The sequence below is a fragment of the Rhinopithecus bieti genome, unplaced genomic scaffold, assembly GCF_001698545.2.
Source record: "Rhinopithecus bieti isolate Rb0 unplaced genomic scaffold, ASM169854v2 scaffold_17939, whole genome shotgun sequence".
In the NCBI taxonomy this organism is placed as follows: Eukaryota; Metazoa; Chordata; class Mammalia; order Primates; family Cercopithecidae; genus Rhinopithecus; species Rhinopithecus bieti.
The window spans coordinates 1,668,036-1,685,748 of record NW_016809446.1 but is presented as its reverse complement, the minus strand read 5'-3'; the positions used below and the strand labels follow the sequence as shown (position 1 = coordinate 1,685,748).

The following is a 17,713-nucleotide window of genomic DNA, read 5'->3' as shown; positions in this document are numbered from 1 at the left end:
CCTTCCTTCTTCCTTCCTTCCTTCCTTCCTTCCTTCCTTCCTTCCTTCCTTCTTCCTTCCTCCCTTCCTTCCTTCCTTCTTTTTTTTTTTGAAATTTCCACATTTATTTTTCTTTCATGTGCTTAGGAAATGGCAGTGAAGCGTCCTATGAACGAGGCAAGGAATGGACATGGCGCTGCAGTACCAGCCTGGTCGTTGTGCTTCCAAAGTACACTATGCATAGTGGAGACAAAGGGTGTCGCAGTTTGTTTTAAATTGCTCACAGTTCCTTGGGCTTCCCATTTGTTTTTGAAGTTGTCAGTTTCTTCAAATCTCTTTTCAAGCGACACACTGCGTTACAAATGATGGCAGTTACCCAATGTGGCATTTCCATATTTACATCAACAAAAGAAATTTACAAGACATAATAGCATACAATCTTGACATTTAGTAATAGCAACAAAACATGGGCATCATTTTATTTTTTCTGTACAAACTATCAGAACATGACTTTATTCACATTAAAAAATCATCTTTAATTTGATTTGACCTACACATCCCCATTTCATTTCACCCATTTCTTAAACCTCTCATCATGTCACCCACACCTTCACCAGACTACAGAATCTACAAGTAATTAGATGTAACACCTAAATAGAGCTTAGAAAGTCCTGTCCCAAATGTTTCATCGCTTCCTTGATAATTCCTTAAAAAAGAAAAAGAAATGCACTTCACTCATTCCTTCCACTCACTTTCACATTTCAATCATCAAATCAGCAAGATGGACTTTTCACCTCAATCCGAACAAAGTTAGAAAGAGTTCCTCTGTGGGGCGTCTTGATACTGCACCTGTGATTCTGGGGACCCTGGGTACTGTTCTGCTCTATAAGAAGTTCATTTAATGGAATAAAAGTCTACATAATTTGTGATTGATTTCAGTCCACACTGTGTTGACTAATCAGTAGAAGCTGGAAAGTGAACTCGGTCATCAAAATAAGGGTCTTCATAGCTATGAGGAGACTGCAAATACAATCTGTATGATTCAAAGTTATTTTGTTGGAGTCATCTTGACTATAATACAGCTGTTGATGCTGTAGTTGTCTATTTAATTCTCTTGCTGGTGAGGAATATGAACTGATGTAAACTGGTGAAGGTTTGCTGGAGCCTGACTGAACGATGGGTGACATCTTTTGGTTGGTGGTAGACAAGGAAGGACGTGATTTGAATCAGTCTTGCTCCATTGTCGACACAGGTGTAATAAAATGGTTCTGATTCCACCCATCATTTTTATAAATGCTCCAGCGGTCCTGATATTGCCATAATGTATTCAAGACCTGGGCTGCTGCCTTCACTACTTTTAGAGATGATCTGTTGCCCCTGCCTTTGGTTATGTTCACCAGCTTCTCTATGTCTCCCAAGTCAGCCAGGGCTTTGGTGTTCTCCATGTTTTTGCTGGTGACCTCATGCAGAACACAGCACATGGCTGCCTTGGACTCATCAGACAAGACACTGGGACCATTGCTGCAGGGAAGATGGTTGACCAGGTCTTGCATGGCGTATTTGCTTATGAGCTCCTTGTTGCGAACATCTAGTGTCATATTCCTCAAGGCAGTTGCCACGGAAGAAACAACTCTATCGTTATCCATTCTCAGAAGTTCCACAAGGATGGGGAGCCCCTTTTATTTTCAGACAGCCACCCGGATGTATCCTGCAAACTTCCAGTTGCCAGCAGAGAGGTTCTGGAGAGGTCTGGCAGAGCCTTCCAAGGTGGCTGGGTTGAAACTTTCTACTAGAAGAGTCAGATATAGCTTCACCACCAATGGGTGCCACAGCATCTCAACCCCTTTTTGACAGTGCTGGGATAGGACCAACTCCATCCCATTGATCTTCTTGCGGAGTCCTCTTTTACTTTTTCTTCCCCCAGCAGCTTGGCTCAGAGTCTTTGCTGGGAAACTTTTCCTAGTAAGTCATCACATTCGTTCAGTCCCAGTAACCAGGTCTGGGGCACCTCCAGCTCCAGCCGATAGGACAGGTTCCTCAGGGTGCACACGCAATTCTTCACTATCTTGCTGTCGTAATCAGATGTGTTCATACACGTGTAGATCACATACAACAGCGAGTCCACTAGCCCCTCTCAGGACTGCTTTTGCTTCTGAGCTTCTTACCCCGTGCAACTGAGGTTCCTCAGGCAACCTGTCATATTACACAGAACTAGTGAAGTCTGAAATTTAATTTTATGGCCATCATGAAGAGTTATTCCATCCAGAATGTGGAATGATCACAGAGTTTGTTAAGGTTGAGAGAGCATCATGAATAATTGTCATTTTTACAGCATCACATGAGGATAAATTTCAAAGACCTCCTGTGAAAAGCTCCCTTACTTCTGCATCAATAGATTTCCTCAACAGTCACAACAAGGCAAGTATCCCACCAACATTCTTCATTGCTATTTTATTTTCATCTGTAGACTTGCCAAAACTGATGTTTCAAAGGGCACCACAGTCATTCTTCTGAAATTCCAAAACTCTGTGGCCAAAAGGTCAACCAGATGCTTGATTCCCCCTAACCTACACACCCTCATCTTCATGTTGTTGTCGCCAAGCCACAGGTGCTGCAGATAGGCTTCTGCATTTGCCTGAACAGATGGGAACTGGTGCTGAAGTATGTGAATGACCTTAGGCAACTCAGGATCATGCCAGGCAAACTCCCTGGGGTCCTTCTAAATGCTGTCTATTGATGGGAATCTTGTGGTACCATCATCAACCGGCACTGCACGCTGAAGCCTGTTATAATTGCACTCTTGAACTTGGTATTGTATGGGCCTGTACGGCTCTGCATAGGTAGCTGTTGTGTTCAGAGCATAATTATTTCTTTGGTATGTAAGGGTACTTCGTTGGCTGTACATCCTTTGTAGATTTCCAATACCTACTGCTGGCTCCTTCTTTTAAATGAGCTAGTCCTGAACTCCTGCCAATGCACTTAATGCAGCTGCTGAGGTAACTGAGGATTTACTGAAGAGCCTCTTAGCTTCCTTAAACTTCTGGTTCCTTCTATCATTTTTGCTATAGGAGTTTTTTTGGTTGGTCAGATACTGATCCCAGTCAGGAGTAATATTGGCATACATCTGAATGTCTTCCAGGTAGCTTCCCTCAAAAGCATAGGTCTGTCGCTCCAAGTTTGCCAGTGTTTCCCATGAAGGCCATGCCCTTATGACTTACCTCCTAAGGGCCACATCTCTTATGCTTTCACATTGGCCACCAACACATGAACTTTGGGGACACATTCAGACTGTAGCATATGCTATTCTTACATTTCATGTATCACTCTTGAGACTGCACATTCCACCATGCCTATAACTTAGGTGTAGCTTGAAATATGATGGCTGGTGGACTAGCTCTCTGAGAAACATGCAGAGGATAAGAAATTACTCTATTTTTCTCACTCTCTAGACCTAGGATCATTATAAAATTGAATGGAAAATAGTTGGGTGACAACTATATTCCCCTTTCTAAAGAATTCTAAACATGCTTGAAGATAACTAGTTAGAAAACAAGACTAGAATAGAAGTGGATGAAACCATAACAAAGACATATAAAAACCATTTAAAGGTCTTAGAGAGTTTATAACCAAGTCTTAAAAGCAATTGCAACAAAACAAAATTGACAAGTAGGACCTTATTAAACTAAAAAGCTTCTGCACAGCAAAATAAACTATTGACAGAGTTAAACAGATACCCTTCAGAAGGAAAGAAAATATTCACAAACCATGCATCTGACAAAGGTCTAATATCCATTATCTATAAGGAACTTAAGCAATTCAACAAGCAGAAAACACATAACCACATTAAAAAGTGGTCAAATGACATTAACAGACACTTCTCAAAAGAAGGCATGAAAGTGTCCAGCAAACATGAAAAATTGTTTCACATCATTAATGATCAGAGAAATGCAAATCAAAACCACGGTGAGATACCATCTCATACCAGTCAGAATGGCTGTTAATAAAAAGTCAAAAAATAACATACTGGCCAGGCTGTAGAGAAAAGGGGACACTTATACACTATTGGTGGGAATGTAAATTAGTTCAGCCACTGTGGAAAGCAGTTTGGAGATTTCTCAAAGAACTTAAAACAGAACTACCATTTGACTCAGCAATCCCATTACTGGGTATGTAGCCAAATGATAATAAATCATTCTCTCAAAAAGACACATGTACTTGTGTGTTCACTGCAGTACTATTCACAATAACAGAAACATGAAATCAACCCAGGTACCTGTTAATGGTGGATTGGATAATGAAAATATGGTACACATACACCATGGAATACTACACAGCCATAAAAAAGAATGAAAGCATGTTCTTTTCAGCCACATGGATGCAGCTGGAGGCTATTATCCGAAGTGAACTAAAGCAGAAACAGAAAACCAAATACCTCCTGTTCTTACTTATAAGTGGGAGCTAAACAGTGAGTACATATGGACATAAAGATGGGAACAATAGCCACTACAGACTACTGGGCGGGGAGGGGGAAAAAGGGTTGAAAAACTACTTATTGGGTACTATAGTTACCACCCGGGTGATGGAATCATTTGTACCCCGAGTCTCAGTGTCATGCAATATACCCATGTAACAAACCTGCACATGTACCGCCGGTCTAATATAAAAGTTGAAATTCAAAAACACTTCTTTGAATAAGTGTTTTTTTAAAACCCACTTTCCCCGCTCTTTCTTTGTTTTACTTTTCACAAAGACTTAAATGAAATATTTTAAGTTCTTGTCTTTCATAATGAAAAGTAATTTTTTCACTTTTTTATTATTTCAAAGTTAATAATTTTAAAAATGTATTTAAACATAAAATTGAAGGTTGTGTGATACTAATTATATTTGTTCAACTGAGGCCCCATGCCTGAAATTCTGTGTGTGGGAAGAACACACTGTCAAAAGGGTAGAATAACGAATCACTGTGGGAAGGCTGAAAAATTGTCTGAATCTATCAAAATGTCACAACCAAATTAAGGTTTAATTAAAAGCTAAAAAAACAAAAACCAAAAACCCAGTGTTGAATCCCACAAAATCGTTTTAGAAGATTACTCTTTGCAATATTAGTACTCGGTATTTTAGCTTCTTTCTAATCCACATTACAGACCTGAATTTCAACTATGATGGATGCTTGCCTTTTTGTGAGAATAGGATACTGGAAATAATTTCATAAGTAGAGATTTAGTATGTTATCCACCTCTGATGGGATGCTCTTGACTCAACTGGTCAATAAAACTCAGAGAATGTTCTCTGGGTAAGATTGGGGGCACTTACAATATAGTAGCCTTGCCATGAATGCTTTTTTTTTCCTCCTTCTGCCTCACTCTGTTCTCACCTACACTACAAAGTAATAGGATGGATCAATGCAATGACCATAAGATCATTATTCAGACTGCAGATTCCTCAATAGCAGGAAGCACACATCATCTTATTTGTATCCCCTCAGTTTGCACCAATGAAGGAGTAAATAAAATGCTAAAAAAAATTCCGAGAAGAACAAAAGTCAGAATACAAAAAGTAAAAATACAAATAAGTATAATATTTAGCAATATCCCTCTTTACTTTTTCAATGGAATTGCGTTTTAATAAGGTCCATAGTATCCTCATATGATCTGGGGCATATCTGGTGAAACAACATTTGACACACTTTTGAAATGCCTCCTTCACTTGGCTTCTAAGATAATACTCTCTTCCTTACCTCCTCCTCCCTCCATCTATTCTCAGTCTCGTCTGCTGACATTCCCTCATCTCCCTGCCTCTATACATTGGAGAAGCCAAAGAAGTAAATCCAAGATTTCTTTTATTTTCTATTTAGTCTCACTTTCTTGATGCTGTGAATCTAAATACTATCTACATGCTGATGACTGTCAAAGTTATATTTCCAACGTGAGCTTCCCTCTTGAACTCTTGATTCTTAGAGGGAAAATTGACTACTTAACATCTTCATTTAGATGTCTAACACACATCTTGAACCTACCATTTCCTAACCAGAACAGTCTTCACCTTTCAATATGGGACAACAATGTTCTAGTTGCTAAGGCAAAAAACTTTGTCATCCTTAATGTCACAATTTCTCTTTCTCCCTGTATTCAAACCCACAGCAAATTCTGCAGTCTTTGTATATACATACAAAATATATCTATCACGCATTCATTTCCTGTGTTTTTGCAGTAGACTTTTGACCTCGCCACTTGGACCTTGCAACACTAATGTCTTTTCTCTAGATAGCAGCAGAGTAGTGTTGCTAAAATATGTTAATCCATGACAGTTCTCAAATCAAAACTTTCTAGTGCTTTTCCTTAGCATGCAGAATGTAAACCAAAGTCCTCATAGTGGTTTAATTTTCCTATTGATCTGGGCCCAGTCTTATCACTGATTTCTTACAACTTCCTTCTTTGCTCACTCCACTCCAACCATACTGGCCTCCTTTCTGTTGTTCTAGAATAATAGGTAAGCTTTTAGCCAAGGCCTTTTACTTGTTCCTTTGGCTAGAATTCCTCCCTCAAGTCTCCATATAATTCACTATGTCTCTTCCATCAGTCATACTCAACATCCACCATCTTGAAGAAAATATCCCTAGACATCCTTAACTAAAAGTGCAACCCTTTCCCTTACCCTAAACACTAAAAATGTTACTATCCCATTTTCCTTCTTTATTTTATCCAAAATAATTTAGCAACATCGAAAATGGTTTACTCACTAATCTTGTTTGTTGCAATTTTCCCACTACATCACATCATAAGGTTCATGTCATATGGCTGTCCTAGAGTAAGGACAGCGAGGCATCTAGGTTGCAAAATTTAAGGAGACAGTCACTCTCAGATCATGCAAGTGCATTCATGCTTGTCACAGCTCTGCTTTCATAAAGGCAAAGATTTTAACTTACTTATTAACTGATACTTTCAAAATGTCCATCATAGTGTCTGACATATGGTGGATGTTTACTAAATACTAGCTTAATGTATCTTAGATACTTAATAATAATTTTTTAAAACCCCAGTACATGCCAGTTAGTAACTGCTGATTAGTATTGGAATTTAGTAAGAACTTAATCTCCAGTGACCCACTTTGGTTAAGTTCTTTCACATTAACAGGTTGTAAAATGCCTGGTAAAATACAGAAGTTCTCCTTTTTCTGCAGAGCATATGTTTCAGGACCACCAGTGGATGCTTGAAACTATGGATAGTACCTATATATACTATGTTTTTGCTTATACATGCATATCTATGATAAAGTTTGATTTAAAAATTTGACACAGTAAGACATTAACAGTAACTAATACTAAAATAGAACAATTATAACAATATACTTTAAAAAAAGTTATAAAAATATATTTTTTTTTGAGGTGGGGTCTTGCCTTGTCACCCAGGCTGGAGTGCAAAGGCGTGATCTTAGCTCACTCCAACCTCCACCTCCTGGGTTCAAATGATTCTTCTGCTTCAACCTCCCCTCCCAAGTAGCTGAGATTACAGGTGCCCACCATCATGCCCAGCTATTCAAAATATCTTATTGTAATGGACTAACCTGTTTCCAGACTGTGGTTGACCCCCAAGTAACATAAACTACTGAAAGAAACTGTGAATAAGGAGGGACTGCCGTATTAAAAACTCACCGAGCTAGGTGCGGTGGCTCATGCCTGTAATCCCAGCACTTTGGTAGGCGGAGGTGGGCGGATCATGAAGTCAGGAGATTGAGACTATCCTGCCTTACACTGTGAAACTCTGTCTCTATTTAAAAAGAAAAAAAAATACAAAAAATTAGCCGGGCGTGGTGGTGGGCACCTGAAGTCCCAGCTACTCAGGAGGCTGAGGCGGGAGAATGGCATGAACCCGGGAGGCGGAGCTTGCAGTGAGCCGAGATCATAGCACTGCACTCCAGCCTGGGCAACAGAGCGAGATTCCGTCTCAAAAACAAAACAAAACAAAACAAAACCAAAACTGACCTATATAGGCATATGTTTACACCCAGTTCAGAAATGGAGTTGATAACAAGTAATTCCTTACCCCCTAGATAGCTACTTAAATCTCCCACATTCAAAGATTATACAACACATAACTGCATTGACCACAAGTAAAATTCAAGGTGTTTACATTTTGTTGAGACATAATATATGAGTAAAAAAGAATAATTTTCGCTAGTGTACTGAAAAAAACTAGGGCATGATATTACCAGAAGAGAAGTGCAGAATGTTTTTTAAGAGACTTATCTAAACTGCAAAAATATAGATTTGCCGGGAAACTATGTGGACACAAGTTCTGTTGTATCCTACTTACATATCTGGCATCCTACTCAATATCCGGTTGTGGGATAATTATCAGGGTAAACCCTCTGAAGAAAGGGGAAGGTAGTGATTAACTGATGGAGCTTCTGAGGACCTGTGGCCTCAGAGGTTTTCTCTGTGACTAGTGTGAACCCTGAACACTGAAAGGATATATGCTTCCCAGGTAAGAGAGAAATCTGTAAGAAATACAGGCATATTGACCAGGCGCGGAGGCTCACACCTGTAATCTCAGCACTTTGGGAGGCCGAGGCGGGCAGATTACCTGAGGTCGGGAGTTCGAGACCAGCCTGAACAACATGGAGAAACCCCATATCGACTAAAAATACAAAATTAGCTGGGCGTGGTGGTGCATGCCTGTAATCCCGGCTACTCGGGAGGCTGAGGCAGGAGAATGCTTGAACTGGGGAGGCAGAGGTTGTGGTAAGCCAAGATCCCACCATTGCACTCCAGCCTGGCAACAAGAGTGAGACTGTCTCAAAAAAAAAAAAAAAGAAAAGAAAAAAGAAAAAGAAAAGAAAGAAACACATGCATATCTGAGAGATACTGCAGGCCCAGATACATGCCACACGATAAAGCAAATATTGCAATAAAGTGAGTGGCATTTTTTTTTGTTTGTTTGTTTCTCAGTGCAAAAAAAAGTTATGTTTATACTATACTAACTAGTCTAAGTGTGCAAATAGCCTTACATGTAAAAAATGTACATACCTTCATTTAAAAATAAGTTATTGCTAAAAAATGCTAACAATCATCTGGCCTTCGGTGAGTCATAATCTTTTTTGCTGGTGAGAACTTTGCCTCAATGTCGATGGGTGCTGACTAATCAGGGTGGTGGTTGCTGAAGGTTGGAGTGGCTATGACAATTTCTTAAAATAATACAACAGTGAAATTTGCATTGGTTGACTTTTCCTTTCACAAAAGATTTCTCTGACACATGTAATTTTGTTTACTAGCATTTTGCCCACAGTAGAACTTCTTTCAGAATTGGAGTGAATCCACTCATACCCTGCCACTGCTTTATCAACTGAATTTATGTAATATTCAAAATGCTTTTTTATCATTTCAACATTGTTCCTAGAATCTTCATCATGAGTAAATTCCATCTCCAAAAACCATTTTCTTTGCTCATCCATAAGAAGTAACTCTTTACCCATTAAAGTTATATCATGAGATTGCAACAATTCAGTCACATCTTCAGACTCCATTTCTAATTCTAGTTCTCTTGCTGTTTCCACCACATCTGCAGTGACTTCTTCCATTGGAACCCTGAATTCCTCAAAGTCATCCATGAGGGTTGGAATCAACTTCTTCCAAATTCCTGATAATGTTGGTATTTTAACCTCCTCTCATGATCACACATATTCTTAAATGGCATCTAGAAATGGTAAATCTCTTTCAGAAGATTTTCAATTTACTTTGTCTAGATCCATCAGAGGAATCGCAATCTATGGCAGCTATGGCATTACAAAATGTATTTCTTAAATAACAAAACTTGAAAGCCAAAATTACTCCTTGATCCATGGGCTACAGGATGCATGTGGTGTTAGCAGGCATAAAAATAATATTGCTTTCATTGTATATCTCTGAGATCAGGGCTCTTGCATGATCAAGTGCATTGTCAATGAGCAGTAATCTTTTGAAAGAAATCTTTTGTTCTGAGCAGTAGGTCTCAAAAGTGGGCTTAAAATATTCAGTAAACCATGCTGTAAACAGACGTGCTGTCGTTCAGACTTTGTTCTTCATTTAGGGAGCACAGGCAGAGTAGATTTAGCTCTGGCTTCATGTTAAAGTCGTCAACTGCATTAGCCCTTAATATGAGAGTCAGCCTGTCTTTTGAAGCTTTAAAGCCAGGCACTGACTTCCCCTCTTTAGCTATGAAAGTCCTAGATGGCATCTTCTTCCAATAAAAGGTTGTTTCATCTACATTGAAAATCTGTCATTTAGTGTAGCCACCTTCTTCAATGATCTTAGCTAGATCTTCTGCATAATTTGTTGTTTCTACATCAGCACTTGCTTCTTCACTTTGAACCAACGTCTGCTAACTTCCAACTTTTCTTATGCAGCTTCCTCACCTCTCACAGCTTTGTATAATTGAAGAGAATTAGGACCTTGGTCTGGATTAGGCTTTGGCTTAAGGGGATATTGTGGCTCGTTTGATCTTCTATGCAGGCTACTAAAACTTTCTCCATATCAGCAAGAAGACTGCATGGCTTTATCATCACTTGTGTGTTCACCTGAGTAGCACTTTTAATTTCCTTCCAGAACTTTTCTTTTGCATTTACACCTTGGCTGTTTGTTGCAAGAGGCCTAGTTTTAGACCTATCAGGGCTTTTGACAGGCCTTTGTCACTAATCTTAATCATTTCTAGCTTCTGATTTAAAGTAAGAGCTATGGGACTCTTGCTTTCACTTGAACACTTAGAGAATATTGTGAAGTTATTCTTTGGCCTAATTTCAATATTGTTGTGTCTCAGCAAGTAGGGAGGCTTGAGCAGAGGGAGAGAGATGAGGCTGGTCACTGGAGCACTCAGAACATGCACAATATTTCTCAGTTAAGTTTGCCATTTTATATGGGTATGATTCATGGCATCCCATAAAAAGTACAATAGTAACGTCAAAGATCACTGATCACAGATCACCGTAACTGACATAATTAATAATAATAATAAAGTTTGAAATATGAGAATTATCAAAATGTGACACTGAGACATGAAGCGAGCACATGCTGTTGGAAAAATGGAGTCAGTACACTTGCTTCATGCAAGGTTGTCATGGACCTTCACTTTGTAAAAAAACATAGTATCTGTGAAGTTCAATAAGGCAAGAACCATAAAACGAGGTATGCCTGTGGATAGAATCCATGAAAACGTTTTTGAATAAACTTGAGAAAAAGTCAAGAGAAGAAAATTCATCACAAGGAGAATTAACTGACAGGGAAGATATTTGACCATTAGTTCCACATGAACTGTTGGAGGAACTGTTCTCTATAGTTCCACATGAAATGTTGACCAAACAAAGCATCTATTAAAGCTCAACAAAGGTGTAGTGAAGTTCAAAGAAATGATTAGAAGATAACAAAAGAAATGAAAAGCAAACTGGATTATTTCTGTGGGGAGGGATAATATAATGTAAAGTATTCCAGAGGCAAAGCAATGTTACAAGCCATAGGGAAAATTAGACTATAGTGCAATTACAGTCAGGGTGATAGTAGAAAGAACTGAGGAAATTTTGCAATCCAAACAGGTAAAGACCTAGTACAAAATATAAATGATAAACATTATAGGTTTGAAAGATAAAGAGTATCCAGCATAAACCTAAGTAATTTTCCTTATGTGCATAACCAAAACATAAAGAATAATTATCATAACATATATTGGAAGAAACCTTTCCCAAAATAATATGTGACTCTGTAGATGAAAAGAACTTTAGGTTTTGCAGTAAAAATATTGATACAAAAAATTAACACAAAGAGATAATCCTGTAAAGCTCATTAAAATTCAATAATGAAGAAAAAATCTTAAAATATCCAGGCAGGAAAACATAGTCATGTACAAAGGAGAAAAAATTTCTCCAGTGAAAAAGATATTGTCAGAAGATAGTGGAGCAATAAACGATCTGAGTAACATGATGCCTTTATATACTCTTACCATAAAGGTGAAGATGTACTTTCTGAAACACCAATTCAGGGACACAGCACTCTTGAAATCCTACTTGATCAGATCCAAATATTCAAGAAATAAATCAGAACAAAGAACTCAGATATATTAGTTTCATATTGCTGCTATAACAAATTACATAAACTTGGAGACTTAAAACAGCACAATTTTTTAAAAAATCATCTAGTTTTGGAGTTCAGGAGTCCAAAACGAGTGTCGCTGTACTAAAATCAGGGTATCAGTGGGACTTCTGGAGGGTCTAGGGAAAAAGCAGTTTGCTTGCCTTTTCCAGACCCTAGAGACTGACAACATTCCTTGACTCATGGCCACTTCTTTTCTTTTCAAATCCAACACCATAGTATTTTCAAATCTGTCTCTGACTTTTACATTATTAGCTTCCTCTGTCACATATAAAGACCCTGGTGATTTAAATTTGATCCACCCAGATAATCCAGGATAATTTTCCCATTTCAATATTCTTATCTTAATCACATCTGGGAAGTTCTCGAACATAATGTAACATATTCACAGGTTCTGGGGATTAGAATGTGAATATCTTCAGGTGTTATTCTGCCTACCACATTAGTTACAGGGAAACCATGGTAAAGGACTGATGTAAACATTAAATCTCTCTAAAAATAGAAATAAGACATATATTGTATAATTTCAGCAATAAATAAGAATATACAAAATATAAATAGAATAGAATGTATATATAAATTTTGAACATATAAAATATAATTTTTTGATAAAATGAATAAAATATTTTTAAACAATTGAGAGATATACAATAACAATGTAAACAATGATTGTCTCTCAGTGGTGGGATTTTGTGACTTTTATTTATACTTTTCTTTATTTTCCCAATTTCTATAACAGATATATTTGAAATCAAAATAAATATATGCTAAAATGAAATAAGTTATCTTCAAACACACACAGTTATATATACAAACATACATAAATCCATCATATAAGTACTAGTCCAGACATTTAAAACATCCCTACATTGTAGATATAAACAAAAAAAGAATAATGTAGAATTATAGTAGAATGATTTATATTCCTTTGGGAATATAAGGACACATATTAAGGACATATGCATGCATATGTTCATTGCAACACTATTCACAATAGCAAAGACATGGAATCAACCTAAATGCCCACCAATGATAGAATGGAAAAAGAAAAACGTGGTACATGTACACCATGAAATACTAGCCATAAAAAAGAACCAGATCATGTCTTTTGCAGGCACATGGATGGAGCTGGAGGCCATTATCCTTGGCAAACTAATGCAGGAATGGAAAACCAAATACTGCCTGTTCTCACTTATAAGTGAGAGCTAAATAATGAGAACACATGGACACATAGAGGGGAACAACACACACTAGGACCTGTCGGAGAGTGGAGGGTGGGAGGAGGGAGAGGATCAGGAAAAACAAATAATTGGGTACTAGGCTTAATACTGGGTAAGGAAATAATCTGTACATCAAACCCCTATGTCACAAGTTGAACTATGTGACAAACCTGCACATATAACCCTGAGCTTAAAAGTTAAAAAAAGTTAATAAATTAAAATAAAAAAGAATAATGTAAAATTATTTTATATAAAATTTAAACCATAACATCAAACATTTTTTGTATTTTTTCTGATTTGTTTTTTAAACATCTCTTCATTTTATTAAAATTATTTTATTAGTTTTAGTGAAGTTTGTATTAAAAGCAAAAGAAGGGAGAAATGGGGAAAGTATGAAAAGTCAAATGACTCATGGAATAGAAAGACATCAGAGAGTGCAAAGGGACATCTTTGCAGATAAGAAGATAAGAATAGATGACTCATGTAGTTTAATCACCCAGTTCTCTTGCTTTGCATCAGGATTCGTAAAGTGGGTGATACACAATTGTCATGAGTTGGGTATTTTTATTTAAAATTTATTGGTGTATAGATAAGTCTCAGACAGTCTATTTGAGATACAGGAGATGGTAGATGTATGTGTCAACTAGCCAATATCCTACTATCAATATGGTTCCATGAAAAACACATATTCTAACACAACTGACTCTAATGAACTGTCCCAGTTCAAGTCTCTATTCAGTACCATAGCACCTTAACAAATAGCTACATTCCTTGGTTCCATTATCATTCACTAGGCTCAATAAACAAGTGAATTATCAATGACCAAAACAAAAGCTTCTGTCCTTATACAGCTCATTTGTACTGGGTAGGAAAGGCTACAAACAATAAATACAGTAAATAAATAATTTAGAATATATTAGAAAGAGGGAATTGCTATGGGTTAAAGAAAGGAAAAGTAGGTTTGAATAATGGTGCCAAGCAGTGCTGGGGTAGGGGAGGAATTGGAAATAGATTGCAGTATGAAATGGGGTGGTCAGAAGGTAATATCTGAGCAGATTTGAAGGTTATATTATTGCTAGACAAGAAGCTATCTGGAGACCATAGCAGGCAGAGAACACAGATACAGAAAAAGATTCAAAGTAAAAACTGCTTGGGAAGCAATGTCAGCAAGATGGCAAACTGGGTGATCCCAACTCTCATCCCTAAACAAAAACAATGATAAAATCAAATATTTGTGGAAAAGGATAGCTCTGGGAGAAGCCCTGAGGCAGTTAGGGGGCAGCAGCAATCCATAGGATTGCAGAGACCAAGAATGGCTAATAGAAAGGGGTAGGAAGCATTTTTTATGTGTTGCCCCATCCCCCAGACTGGCACAGTGCCACAAGGAATCCCTTTGGTCACTGGTTCCCTCATGGGGGAACAGGGAGAGTGGGTGGACCTCAGCAGCCGTTGACACCAAGAATTCCAGTGGCCCTAACTACCATTGCAAAGGACTTCTGCAGTCTTCTCTGACATGGACCCCAGCTGCTGCGTCACTGACGCCACAGATGCCAAGTACCCCCCCTTCCCACACTGGACTCAGAGTTGCTGGAGTTGCAGCCAACGCCAGGCTGCACATGCCCATGCCTGAGAATGGGAACCTGCCATAAAGCATGTACCTTTGCACAGTTCCTGTCACTTAATGGTGCCACCACTTGCATGCTCAGGTGTCTACTGGACCATGTCTGCACTACAGCTGTGCACATATGACCAAGGGATCAGACACCTGCTGAAGCTAAGCATATGCACCCATTGGACCATGTGCCCATTGTAGCTTTGCCCAGTGCCCACCAGACCTGATTATTATGTGCCTGCCACCTCCATGGCACATGCTCCAGCATGTTCAGTAGACTAGGCATTCACTGTAGCTGCATGTATACACACACACACCCACCAGACTTAACCTCTGTGCCCCACCCCCGAGACAGCTCCCTCATATGCCTTTAGAACTTGTGTCCCTGTGCATTACTGAATACATATCTGGATGTAGAACAACCACACACTTCACCCCACCTGCCCACAAAAGAAATTTTTTTCCTACCAAGGCCAATTTGTGAAGTTTGAAAGGGATAACTGCTTCTTCAAATGTGAAGACAACACAAGGCTATAAGGAACATGAAAAACCAGGAAAACATGGTACCACCATAGTCGCCCAATAACTCCAGTAACCAAACCAAATAAATGGATATTTGTAAATTGCTGGGCAAATAAGTATAAATAATTGTTTTAAAGAAACACTGTGAGCAGTGAGAGAACACAGACAGACATCAAGTAAACCAGGAAAGCAATACATGAACAAAATAAGTTCTACAATGAAATAGAAATAATAAAAAAGAACTAAACAGAAATTCTGGAGCTGAAGAATACAGTGACAGAAATAAAAAAATACAATATAAGGCTTCAACAGCAGACTTGATCAAACAGAAGAAAGAACAAGCAAATCTGAAGACATACATCATTTGAAAACATCTAGACAGAGGAGAGAAAAAAAGAATGAAAATGAGTAGAGAAAGTCTACAGGATATATGGAATATCAACAAGCAAATCAATGCATGCATTGTGGGTGTTTCAAATAGAAAACAGACAGAAATGGGGCAGAAAGCTTATTTAAAGAACTAATGCTGAAAACTTCCCAAATCATGAGAGGAAAATTAACATACAAGATTCATGAAGTTCAAAAGTATTTAAGTAAGATCAACTCAAAGAAGACTATACCAAGCCACATTATAAACAAATTGTCAAGAGTCAAAGAGAGTTTTAAAATTATTATTATTTTATTATTATTATTATTGACTGTTATAATTATATGCATAATGTATGGAGCAAAATGTGAGGTTTTGATATATGTACACAATATGGCATGGTTAAACCAAGTAATTAACATTTCCATCACCTTATCTTTTTTTTATAACAAAACATTTGAAATTTACTTTATTAGTTATTTTGAAATATACAACACATTATTATTCACGATAGTCACCTGAGACTATACCTGAGATCTATTACCCTGATAGGCAATAGATCTCAAAACCTATTTCTCCTGTCTATCTAAAACTTTGTACCCTTTGATCATTTCCCACCCCTACCTTAGACTGACTGGAGGCATAATAATTTAAATAATTAAAATCAGATTGCTGTTTTGGTTGTTGTCCTGCAAATATAACGGCATAAATATATGTTTTTCCTAAACCTGAATACAGTATGTCTCTTCTGGGTGTGCAATATTATTGACATGTCAAATGAATTAAAATTTTCTGAGGTGGCATGGGTTATAAATTTGCTATATTGATTATTTAGTAGCTACCAATTTTTTCTTTTTTAGTCTGTATTGTTTTGAAGTTTGAATGTGACTTTGAATTGATCTAAATTTAAAGGAATATAGAACCAAAATTTAGAAAAGGTTTTCCCTCCTATGTGAACTTGATTTTTACATGGTTTAAACTTTCTTAAGTTACAGATGACTCTCAAGTTCATCTATTCACCTATCTCATCGTAAAGATGAAGAAACTGCAACGGGAGGTCAAAAACTCCTGTGGAATTACAAAGTACTTTTGTGATAGCAGATTTCTGGCTTCTGGCCTTCACTTTCATTAAAATATGATCCTTTTTTATTCCTGTGTCTCCAGGTTATTCAATTTTTTGTTGTTGTTAAAATTCTTGAATGTATTTTTTTTTCCTTTTGCCTTTGATTTAGCCCCAACACACATTTTCTCCACAAGAATTTTACTCTGTTTCTTTGGGAATACAGCATCTTATGTGGGGTAAGACCAGGTCCTTTGCCATAAAACAGATCTACATTTAAATCCTAGCTCTACCACTTACTCACTGTGTAATTTGGGGCAAATTACATTTCTTAGTTTTACTGTTTTCAAGGTAATAATAATGACATAGGGACTTTGTTTTCTCTGAAAAAAAGGAGGTGTTGTATCAATTGATTAATGGTAAGAAGACAGTAAACTTTCTACAAAAATGAAGATGATTATCAGATATTATGTTAAAGAAGTTAAAGAAATTAAACATTTTACATAATGTCTTCAAGAAGAGTTTTGTAAGCAAAACTTCTTCAAAATTTAAACTAAAAAAAATACTCTCTTTCTTGAAAAAGTAATAATTGAATCACATACACATAAAAGGAGTATGAATTTGGAAGCCAAGAGTAGAATTTTTTTACAATTAAGAAGGATTCGTTTGGAAAAGCTTTGTGAAGGATATGAGTTGAAAACCAGGTTTTGAAGGAAAGTGCAACAAGATTTGGCAGCCTAAAGGGTGAAGGATATTTTAGATGCAGTAATAAGGGAAATAGCTTAAAATGTTGACAAGGGCATGGATATAGCAGTTTTTTTTCTTTCTTTTTTTTTTTTTT

General features: G+C 37.4%; 2 pseudogenes; both read right to left on the bottom strand.

Annotated features, from left to right (window-relative positions):
• The window catches only part of LOC108540333 (chromatin modification-related protein MEAF6-like), a 4,155-nt pseudogene extending 828 nt beyond the window's left edge, over window positions 1-3,327 (bottom strand).
• On the bottom strand, window positions 790-2,911 carry LOC108540328 (plakophilin-4 pseudogene; annotated as a pseudogene).
• Window positions 3,328-17,713: the final 14,386 nt, after the last annotated feature.